Raw genomic sequence first — 9,883 nt, 5'->3', positions numbered from 1 at the left:
CTGCACAAATCTATTTTTTCAGCTAAACTTTAAACTAGAACATGCCATATTATAGATCTAATGCATAGACAATTTCACAAGAATTCTAAAAAGTCCTTATTTGTTATTTTACGAATTTCCTATGAATTACTATGAATTTCCAAAATTCAGCAAATTTCCTGCAAAAAGGTCCTTAACAGCACTATTCATTCGAGTCATAGACTTCGCAGTTAGGCCCTTCCATTTTGTCAAATTTGAGCCCAAGGCCCCTGGTCGGAATTTAGAGCAGAGAAGCATGTCGGGCTTGTTGTTGCCGGCTGAAGGAGGCATGTCAGCGGCGGGGGATGGGCCGGCGAGGTCCGAGGCACCTGGACGCACCCGAAGGTGGCGTCGGCTACGGCAGCGAGGAGAGGCCGGGGAGGGGTGCGCCGGGTACACCATGAGGAGGCAGAGGTGATGGAGCCAGGGGCCAGGGTAGAAGAGGCTCCGAGGAGGGGGTTCCACAGCAGCAGTGAGCTCGACTACGGCGTCCATGGCGGCGGCGTCTAGGAGCGCACGCGCGTCAGCGAGGAAGAGCGAGTGAGGGAGATGTGGGGAAGCTCAAGCGCTTGGTTTGGAGAAACAGGGGTGAGGGTGCACACGTTGACGATGGTGGGGGTGAGCTCACGCATGGCTGCCATGCTCACGGACACGCGTTGCCCATAGAGGCAATTCAGCGAACAGGTGGCGTGCGTCGGAGTGTCCGACGTGGGGCGCGCTTTTGGGCTAGATCTGGGCCGAATCAGCTATTGGGCCAAAAACAAAGTTTGTTCTACACGGCCTGCTCTATGTTTCTTATTTAAGGTGACTGATCATTTGAGCTCTGTAACAATGGGTAATTAATCCTCAATATGGTAGTGTCAACATGTTGATAACGGTCACGGGAACTCGCCTTCGGAGGTCAAAACTCGATCAAACTCAGTGCAACTTTTTGTATGCTCTTCTCCATAATATAACCTTCAACTTTTATTTTTGGACCAACTCAAGTTGCTTAGCAAAATTTGGAGAACATGGGATGTCAATGTCGATGTTGGTGAATTCCGGACTGCAAACACTGTCGGGTTGATTTCAGCTTTTCTATTAGACTTTGAGCCTGGTTTTGATCCATTTTGAAACCGAATCATGACTTGGTCTTTTAACAAAGTTTGTTATAATCAAACTTTTATTCAACTTTCATTTTTGGTCAAACCTCATATCTAGTCCAGAAGTCAACTTTATTTCTCGGTCAACGCAAAGCCCTTTTTGCTATAGAATCTAGGGTTTCCATTATTTTTGGATATTTTCTCCACCTTTGCTCAACACGAACCCTTTATAACTTTTGTTGTAGAGTTCAATTAGAGTCATTTGGACAAGGTTGCAAGGTTTGGTTGATGGCCTATAATTCCCTTCACTTACTAGCGCAATTCAAGCAAGAATGTAACTCATCATTTCATGCGACTTCTTGATTCTGAACTTCGTGAAACTTTTCCATAGGTCAAGATGGATGCCTGTTGATGTAATGTACATAAAATAAGCATGTTTAACATTACTCTTGCATAATCTTAACAAGGGTCCACATGTAAGCAAATGTGCGTGGCCCAAGTTTAAGTTGGAGCTCCCTCTTGTAGATTTGATTTTGACACCTTCATCACCACTTAACATGTCATGTCTGAGCTCACACCCATTGCTTAACTGGTGACAAACACCTGGGGTGTTACACTAACCATGTTTCACTAAAGTATGTGACATGTTTCAAGAGTGAGTTGCACATGTTGCACTTGAGTGTTGCACACTATCCATTTCATAAAACAAACACACATGGAATATAAACATATGTTGCAATGTTTCACAAGCATGTTCCAAACAATCTAAGCTCATGAACGGATGAATGATGCTCATGTTTATGAAATGCAAGTGCAAATGTGGAAGTCAAACACCAGGGGTGTTACAGAGCGCCTCCTCGGCAAGCACCATCCCATCGAATGATGCCCCGAGCGCCATTGCATACAGGGGAAGCACGCGCCTCATCAGCAGCGCCACCCTCCTTGCATGGTAGGCATCGACGTCTGAAGGCAAACTCCATCTCACCTGATCCTTGAGGGCTGGCTCTGCCTCACCCGACATCTAAAGGCTGGTTCCGCCTCGCTCGACGTCTGAGGGCAGACTCCTCCTCGCCCGACCCCCGAGGGCTGGCTCCACCTCGCCCGACGTCTAGGGGCCGACTCCATCTCGCTCGATGTCTGGGGGCTGGCTCCGCCTCGCCCAATGTCTAAGGGCTGGCTCTGCCTCGCCCGATGTTCAAGTACTGGCTCCACCTCGCTCGATGTCTAGGGCCTGGCTCCGCCTCGCCTGACATCTGCGTGCTGCTCCTTTATAACTACGTGCGTAGATAAGGCAGGGCACTCAAGTCAACCGCAATACCGAGGACCATACCCTACATGCTAGTAGAAAAGTACCATCAGGACATGATCAGAAGGGCGCTTTGAGACCTTCCAGGTATGTTAGAGTCCAAACAGTGTTGTAGGCATCGACATTTGTCTTACAGTGTTGTTAGCACCGCCATTTGCCCTCAGGCACGGATCCTAACAAAGCACATGATAATCACTATGGTCCAGGAGGAAACTCGCATCACCTACAGTAATGGGCGTGTGGTCACTGCGCCGTCTACTCCTCGTAGGGCCACGGATCAGCATCCTAGTCCACCACGCTGCCTGCTAGGGCGGGATGGGACGTGACAACTTGCTCACAATACTAGGACATGGCATCATCAGCGAACAGATGCCCAGTGCGGCCCTATCAGGATCAGCGGACATGCACCCCATGTGGAGTTATCCAAGCACCGCCTACCATGTCAGTGGGGCTCACAGAGGAAAAGGAAGACCTGGCATCTTTGAAGGACCTCCTTTGCCTCTAGTTTTTCTTCTTTCTCCCATCTATAATCCCTGCCCCCCTTGATCTATAAAAGGGAAAGCAGGGCACCCCACCAAGGGGATTGATAAAAACACACCACGCATCACATCACACATAGCTAAGTAGCGACCAAGCTCTTAGCACCCATTCGACCTTTCCATTAGAGACTTGGGTCCTTTCCCTCTCTCGCCTATTTGTAACCCATACTATGAACTTTCTAGTGCTAATAACACGAGCAGCAGCCACTAACTAGACGTAGGGACATTCTACCCGAACCAGTATAAACCTTGTGTCTTTTTAGCACACCATCCAGGTCAAACGCTTAATAACAAAAATTTACTCATTGGTGTTTACTCGAAACACCGACACATACGTTCTTTTCCTTTCTCGACAAAACCTTTTGGTTGTGCCATGTAGATATTTTCATCTAAATCCCTGTTAAGGAAAGCCGTCTTTACATCCGTCTTATGTAATTTGAAATCATAATGCGTCACTAATGCTATTTTGATTCTAAAAGAGTCCTTGCATAAGACTGAAGAAAATATCCCATTATAATGTATTCCTTCCCTTTGTGTAAAACCTTTCACCACAAGTTGTGCTTTAAATATTTCCGCATTCTCTTTGGAGTCATATTTAGTTTTATAGACCCATTTACAGCCTACTGTCTTGGCTCCTTTAGGAATACTTTGCAAGTCCCAAACACTGTTGGAGTTCATTGCTCTCATTTCATCTTGCATGGCTTCAAGCCACTTTGATGAGTGAGCGCTTCTCATGGCTTCTTCAAATGAGGTGGGATCACCCTCCATTTGAAATTCTTCACATTCATAGACTTCGTAATCATCAGGAATGACTGGTTTTCTAGCTCTTTGAGGCCTCCTAGGGGCCTCATTAGTTGGCACTTGTTCTATATGGGGCTGTTGTTACTCTTCCTCATGTGCGACAATGGGTTCTATAGGATCCTGAAGGATAGGTTCCTCATGTTCATTTATTGTTGCCATCGGAGAACTAATAACAGGTGTTGTCACTATAATGTCTTGTACTGTTGGTGCAGCAGCAACAAGTACTGAGAAAAATGGCTCCTGAACCATCGGAGTGGGCACGTATACCCGCTTCTCCTCAAAGTTAATTTCTCGCGCTACCATGCTCTCCTTGACCATATCATCCTCCAAGAACACAATGTGTCTTGTTTCTACAAACTTTATATGGCTGTCAGGACAGTAGAAACGATAACCTTTTGACTTATCTGGATAGCCAATGAAATGGCAACTAACTGTCTTGAAGTCAAGCTTTCCAATGTTTGGGTTAAATACTTTGGCCTCAGCTAGATAGCCCCACACACGTAAGTGGTTAGGTGAGGGTACCCTACCTATCCACAATTTATATGGTGTTTTTTGCACCGACTTGCTTGGTACTCGATTGAGAATATGAATGGCGGTTTTTAACGCCTCCATCCATAAACTTAGTGTTAAAATGGAGTAACTTATCATACTTATCACCATATCCATTAAGGTACGGTTGCGTCTTTTAGCTACTCCATTTTGCTGAGGCTCGTCCGGTGTAGAGTATTGGGCAACTATGCTATTTTTCTGTAAGAACTTTGCAAGAGGTCCAGGAACTTGGTCATACGGGGTATGTCGACCGTAGTACTCCCCCCCCCACGGTCGGATCTTACTATCTTAATCTTTAAATTATGCTAATTTTCTACTTTAGCCTTAAATATCTTAAATTTATCCAATGCTTCTGATCTTTCCTTAATTGGATAAATATAGCCATAACGAAATAATCATTTGTGAATGTTATAAATGAATCATAACCATCCACACTTTTCACAGGAAAAGGACCATAGATATCTATGTGAATTATTTCTAAAATTCCTGCGCTTCTTTTGGCATTTTTCTTTATTTTCTTAACATATTTTCCTTTTATGCAATCAATGCAATGTTCTAAATCTAAAAAATCTAATGGTGGAAGAATTGATTTCTTAATCAATTGTTCTATTATCCCCCTCGAAATATGGCCTAAATGAATGTGCCATAATTTTAAAGATACATCATGAACTCTCTTCCGCTTATTTCTTGCATTCATAGACGAGGAGGCATTCTCATTCTCAATGCTCACAACATTCACATTCTCACAAAGTGATAAAAAATAAAGCTTGTCTTGTCAGAAGGCAAGAACAACACACTTATTATTAAATGTAATCTTACATTGGTCATTACCAAAATGGCAATCATATCCATCATCGTCTAAATGTGAGACACTTATTAGGTTTCTATGCAAAGAGGGTATATAAAGGACATCTGTAAGCTTAAGTACAAAGCCATCATTTAATTCTAATGGGAGTTCTCCAATGGCTTCTACTTCAGCTTTGACTCCATTTGCCACCTTAATGTGTCTTTCTCCTCTTTGCAGGGTCCTCCTTGTATGGAATCCCTATAAGAAATTTGCAATATGAATTGTTGCACCTGAATTAATCCACCAAGTAGATTTTGCATAACTTAAATACAAGGACTCATCTACGAATGTAATAATGTCCTCACCTTTCCTCGTCAGGTGCTTCAAGAAATCTAGACAATTCTTCTGATAGTGTCTAGTCTTCTTGCATCATTTGCAGGTGTTCTTGTCCACTTGAACATTGGATTTCTAATGGTGATCATTCTGAGGGATCTTTCCTTGTGACTTAGAGGAGGAGCTATTGTCCCATTGATGTTTCCCTTGTGGTTTGTCTTTCTTGTTGTAAAAGTTCTTTTTATTTTCCTTCACATGGTTAGCAGAGCCACCATATGAGCTCTTAAGCCTCTCCTCTTCTTGCACACACATTGCAATGAGCTTCTCAATATCCCATTTATCTGGCTATAAGTTGTAGTTCACAACAAAGGTCTCATACTCTTTAGGCAAAGAAGCAAAAATCAAATGAATTAGGAACTCATCCTTGAGCCCCAAGTCCATTGGCTTGAGCTTAGATGTCGTGTTGCTCATCTTCAATATGTGCTCTCTAATCCCTCCACCAGAGTATTTCTCGTTAACTAATTTCTTAATGAAAGTGCTTGCATAAGCCTTTAAAGAGAAAGTAAACTGATTCTCCACCTTCTTGAGATACTAAGTGGCGGTGGTACTTTCTGGGATCAAACCCCTTATTGGGTCCTCAATGGTTCCCTTAATCACCATCAAACACTTGCGGTTTGAACTATCCCACTTCGCACGATCAAGATCATAAGATCGTACTTCAATCTCACTTGAACATGGTCATGCTACCGAGTAGCAAAAGCTGCATCGGTCTCATTTTCTGCCCCTCACCGAGTCCACAGGCTCAGTGGGACACGGAGAGATAAGTGCTAGGTCATTGTCTGAGAGCGTAAGTGCTATCTCAAGCTTCTCTCGCCATGTGTTATAATTGCTCCCATTGAGAGACGGAATAGACGAGATAAATGTCATCGGGTTGTATCCTGAAACAACGTCAAAGAATGTAAAAAACAGTTGACATAGTAATTGCATGCCTTAAATTAACGTTGGTCAATATTAAAACATACAATATTCTTCTACACTAATCTTACATCACCGTTGGGCAGAAATAGAACTCATATATAAAATTCATAAATAAAATTTATAATATTGCTATCATCAACTTTGGTCAGAAAATAGCAATATCATAAATATAACTTTCTTCTACATGAATTCTATAACACTGATGGGCAGAAATGGAATTAATGCATAGAAAAAAAACTCATGAATAAACTTATAATATTGTTATCATCAATGTTGGCCAGAAAATAACAATACCATAATTTAACTTAAACAAAAAATGCCTACTCCTCCAATTTAATTAGAGGATTAACTTAATCATAGCAGCGAAAACATGAAAAATAATCTTAACCATAATATTATTCAGAAGCAATTACCGGTACTTGTCTACTCTCTGAACAAATTTTCCGGTTGGTTCCAATTTGAGTAGAGATTTAATGATCAAAACTTAATGTAATTCTTCAGAATTTGCTTCTAAAAATAATAAAAAAAAATGATGTCACTGTGCATTTGGGCTGAAAACCCACTAACACGCTGCGCGCTGTCGCGAGCCAGCGGTGGAAACGGCCCGCTGTCCAGCCGCCTGCGCCGCACTCCCTCATCCCAGGCCATAACTTGGGCCTAGGCTGAGATTTCATCTTCCCGCCCGGGCCAAAAAGGTGGCCCGAGCGATCCCCGCCGTTGGTCATGATCGGACGGCTCTCTAGAGCTCTCGGTCGATCAAAAACCCATGGCCGCGTCACTCCCCAAACCCTAACTCCATTCTTCCTCCCCTCTCATCTCTTGAGCGCCGCGACAGAGCGATGGCAGAGCGACGTCCACCTGTGGCGGCTGGAGGAGATGGTGGAGCCACCGCGGGCCCCTTCGCCAGTGCATGCGTCCACTCAAGGGTGAGTGCGCTGCCGTCGAAGGGTTGTGTGGTGGTGCCCTTTGCACCCGCACGTGGAGCATCGGAGGCATCGGCGAGCCCATGGCTTGGCTGGTCTTCCCGCACGCCGGTGAAGCGGCGGCGTAGTCATTCTTCCCTCACGCAGCGGTGTCGACGGTGGTATGGAAACTAGGTAGGTTCCTCCCATTCTTTGTCCGTTCCCCATCGGTGGGTTTGGGTTAGTGTTAGGGTTAGGGTTTCGATCCGATTTGAATCATCTCCTTCTTCATTTCTACTCGGTTTGTACCCCAAGGGCTAGATCTACACCTAGTGTAGGCGTCTGATACCAATGTTAGAATAGTAGGATCATTTAGGTGCATAGATCTAGTGGGTGTACACTTCTATTCGGGATAAAGAGTCCAAGATCTAACCTAGAACGTGAACTAGAGGGAGGAATTAGAGAGAGAGAGACGTAGAGGTAGCTGACCGTCAGTGGGCTTGGGGGAGCTACTAGCCATCGCGCCGATGGCGAGGTCGGTGGAGTCCAGTGGCTGTGAAGACGTCGGGTGTGATGCAGAGATGGCGGTGAAGGCAGTGGTGATTCCCGTCTCTCACAGCGCCCCCTTGATCGGTTAAAGTTATAGGTGGGGATTGTGGTGGCTGCGGTCAACCTCGTACCAAGTGCCTCGGCCCCTCACCTCCTTTTTATATGGCGCTATGCGACGAGGGCCCACCTACCATGATTTGGTTGGGTGCCCCTGATCAGGACGCGGATCAGGGCCCCAACTCGATTATTGGACCGAGTCGGGAGGAGATCAACCTAACACGAACAGATTGGGGAAGAGCCTAGCGATCTCATCTGCAACAAATAGATTGAAATAGCCAGCCGCAAATCTATTGAGCTCCATGAAATCCATAGAAAACCACATGCAAGACCCGAGATCCAAGGTTACAGCAGCGTTGGACGGTCGGTCACTCACCGGGGTTGCCCGCGGCGGAGCTGGCGGGGCCGTCGATGACGGAGAAGTTGGAGCGGAGGACGGAGGGGAGGGGCAGCATGTGCAGGAGTCGGTTTGTCTGCACCTCGCTGTACACGGAGACCAGCCGCCTAGGCACCGGCCCGTTCGCCGCCACCATGTGTGATGTGTCCGGTTTCAGGAGAGCGGAGTGTGTTTTGCTGATATCTTGTGCTGCTGCTCGAAGCTCTGTTCTCTGTTCTTCTTCCATTTTTAAATTTATAATTTGTGAACAATTTGATGACATTTTGTGAATAATTTGACATATATTTCTCTGGTGTAATCTATAGAAAAAATTGTAATTTTTTTTAAATTTTGGTATATATTTGTTTAAGATATTATGTTATCTCCAAATTACATCACTCTATCCAATAAATTACACTGAAGAAATCATTGTAAATATAGTAAAAAGACAGTGTAAATGTAGCTAGATAACAGCGTAAGTACATGAGAAAAATTCAGTTGACAGGAGGAACAATAAAAAAGCGCATCACCATGACCCCCACAGCTCGGAATGCATGGCATGAAAACTTTGTCTAAGCATGAATTTAATCTATGAAGGACTCTACGTTTTGACCTCAACAATTTCTTGAATGACTCTGTCCAGGACAAAATCATCCATGACAATCGTAGAATGCTGGGCCTTACTGATCTTGATGGATCTAAACTGCTTCCTCTGTCCTGGCTGCTGACCCATCTGTTTCTCAAACGCCAAGATGCTTATTAAATTGATCTTGCCATCTCCATCCCCATACACTACTGCCTCCGGTGACGCATCGAAGTCGTCGTCCCAGTAGGCCAGCTGCAGTGGTGTCCTGTTGCCGACTCCGTTGATGTATGTCATGGGCACCATCGGCGCGACGAAGTTGTCCATCTTCGGGACGGCTCGTCTCCGGAATGGCTCGATGGCCTCGCCGAAGTCGACGGCGGCGAGGAAACGTTCAATGTCATGCGTGGAGTAGTTCCTCTCTCTGGTGACCACGAGCGGCCTGCTGCGCCCGAACACGGCCGGCGACGGGAAGTTCATGATGGCACTCTCGAAGCTCCTCCACATGGCTCTCGTGGACAGCGGCGTCATCGTTGGCACGAAGAGGATGTTGGTTCCGGAGGCGAAGTTGCTCACTGGCTCCATGAACCTGGTGGAGAGCATCGGCACGACCAAGATGAGGTGCTCGATGTACTCGTTTCGCCACGCCAGCGGGGTGTTGCGGACGAACTCCAGGGTGACCATTCCGCCGAAGCAAGATGACGGCTTTCTTGCGTTTCTTGTCTACTATTGATGAGGACATGACACCCATGCATATGACCATGTTTTGTGCATGGTATGGAGGGGTAGGAGGCCAGCAAGAGTGTCCAAGTCAAGAAGGAGGCCCGAGGCTAATTTGGTTCGAGCCCCCGAGGTGGAGGCCCAAAACAACTCAAGTTCGAGTCTGCCTCGGCCTGCAGGACTAGTCTACCTTAAACTGGTCACCCAGGACACATCTGGACTCCGTTTTCAACGATCCATATATGATTGGAAAGCTAATTTGATAAGGAAGCCAATCCAAGTGGTTTCATGTCAAAATACCTT

At 45.5% G+C, this 9,883-nt stretch overlaps 1 pseudogene; it reads right to left on the bottom strand.

Annotated features, from left to right (window-relative positions):
• Positions 1–8,878: 8,878 nt before the first annotated feature.
• Positions 8,879–9,602, bottom strand: LOC136548434 (lecithin-cholesterol acyltransferase-like 1; annotated as a pseudogene).
• Between the last annotated feature and the right edge of the window lie 281 nt (positions 9,603–9,883).

This window comes from Miscanthus floridulus, chromosome 4 (genome assembly GCF_019320115.1).
Source record: "Miscanthus floridulus cultivar M001 chromosome 4, ASM1932011v1, whole genome shotgun sequence".
NCBI classification, from domain to species: Eukaryota; Viridiplantae; Streptophyta; class Magnoliopsida; order Poales; family Poaceae; genus Miscanthus; species Miscanthus floridulus.
This window is presented reverse-complemented; position numbering and strand designations above follow the sequence as displayed.